This window comes from Oryzias melastigma, linkage group LG11 (assembly GCF_002922805.2).
Source record: "Oryzias melastigma strain HK-1 linkage group LG11, ASM292280v2, whole genome shotgun sequence".
Classification (NCBI taxonomy): domain Eukaryota; kingdom Metazoa; phylum Chordata; class Actinopteri; order Beloniformes; family Adrianichthyidae; genus Oryzias; species Oryzias melastigma.
Window position 1 is genome coordinate 3872512 of NC_050522.1, and position 2000 is coordinate 3874511.

Consider the following 2000-nt stretch of genomic DNA (forward strand, 5'->3'; position numbering starts at 1 on the left):
GGCAGCAGCTGCAGCCAAGATCCCCCAGCACCCGCCATGGAGCCGCGGAGAGAGACCGACTGCCGGGCAATCCCGCCGAGCACCCAGACCAGGGCACGCGGGGCCGCCGCAGACATAGATATAATATAGAGAGTAGATGCCGCATCGACCGCTACTTCCTATTGGCCATCTTGGACCGGTCGCCCTCTCCACTTGTTGTAATCTGTTTGACAGGCGCAACGAAGAGTCCTCGCGCTTAATCGATCATAACTCGCTGAATACTCAACTAATTTTCACATTTTTTTTGTTGCAAACATCATACATTTAGCTATGATCCAGTACACATGGGTTGGCATAATTTATCATTTATTCTGGGCTTAACAGTAATAGAAGCAAAAAATAAATTAACGACTCAGCTATTTCAATATATATGAACACATACAGTTTTATTTTAGAAAGATAAAGAGAAAGATACAAATATAATATATGCAATATATTTACAGAATTATAAATCATATATTTTTAGAGAGGTAGGAGATACTCAAACTCAGTTTTTATATTCCTTATATATAGATAGAATATAAATATAATATATGCAATATAATATACTTATAAAATTATAAATCATATATTTTTAGAGAGGGAGATAGACATAATCAAACTCAGTCTCATATTTCTAATATATAGATAGAAATGAATATAATATACTTGTAGAATTATAAATCATATATAGTTTTTAGAGAGAGAGAAACCAGGTGAACAAGAACATGACAAACCATTAAATCATATTTACAAAATGTTCTTGAAAGTTGGACATGAGCTAAAACCCCTGGAAGAGCACTTCTTTACAGAGCCTCTTCCTTGTGCTTCCTGACGGAATAACGCCATCTTTCAGTCTCACGATCTGACCAGTCCGGTCAAAATCTTCTGGCTTAAAATGTTCACTGCAGTGCACAGACGAGTCAGTTGCAGTGAAGCCTTCTCTCCTTAAGGCCACTTCCCACTTCTTCTTCACATCTTTTTTGGGAAACCTTAAAATCGAAATTAAATAAAAGAGAGAGATTCAGAAGAGTCTACACAAACATGATATACATGATAAAGGAAGTCAATCTTGTTTTCTTCATTCTTCTTACAATTTAATTCCTAGTTTTCAATTTTCTATCTACATTTTTTATTCAATTTTTTCTATTGATTTCATTCTTCAAATTTATTAGAACCTTTTCTTTTGTCAACAAAATAAAAATTTCACATTTCTATTGATGATAAACCAAGAAGCTAAAATCATGAGTAAGTTTCTTTGCAAACTATTCTATAGTCAGATGTTCAGTTGTTCCTATTTGCAAATCAGTGGAGTGGGATGGCAATGAAAGATATTTAATACCAGTTATATTTGTTTTATTTCTACAGTAGCATTGCTGTGCCATTTTTATGGAATATATGATTTAAAAAGTCTCAGTTAGCCTTCATAGCTGAGTGAACACCAGCACTAGATAGCTACGTTAGCTGTCAAAGATTCCACTGGTGTAGATAACAACACAGTAATAATATATTCTATTCCCTAAATATCCATCCATCCATCCATCCATTTTCCTGACCGCTTTATCCCTTTCGGGGTCGTGGGGGTGCCGGAGCCTATCCCGGCCACTGATGGGCGAAGGCGGGGTACACCCTGGACAGGTCGCCAGTCTGTCACAGGGCCTCAATCACACACACATCCACTCTCACATTCACACCTAGGGGCAATTTAGAGTCATCAATTAACCTATGAAGCATGTTTTTGGATGGTGGGAGGAAGCCGGAGTCCCCGGTGAAAACCCACGCATGCACGGGGAGAACATGCAAACTCCACACAGAAAGGTCCCAGCCGGGATTCGAACCAGGACCTTCTCGCTGTGAGGCAAGAGCGCTAACCACTTGCGCCACTGTGCAGCCCATTCCCTAAATAAAACCAATAAAAATGTTCAAACTTACTTGTGAAAGGTAATCCCCCGATCCCTGGCTTCAATAGTCCACCGATTTGA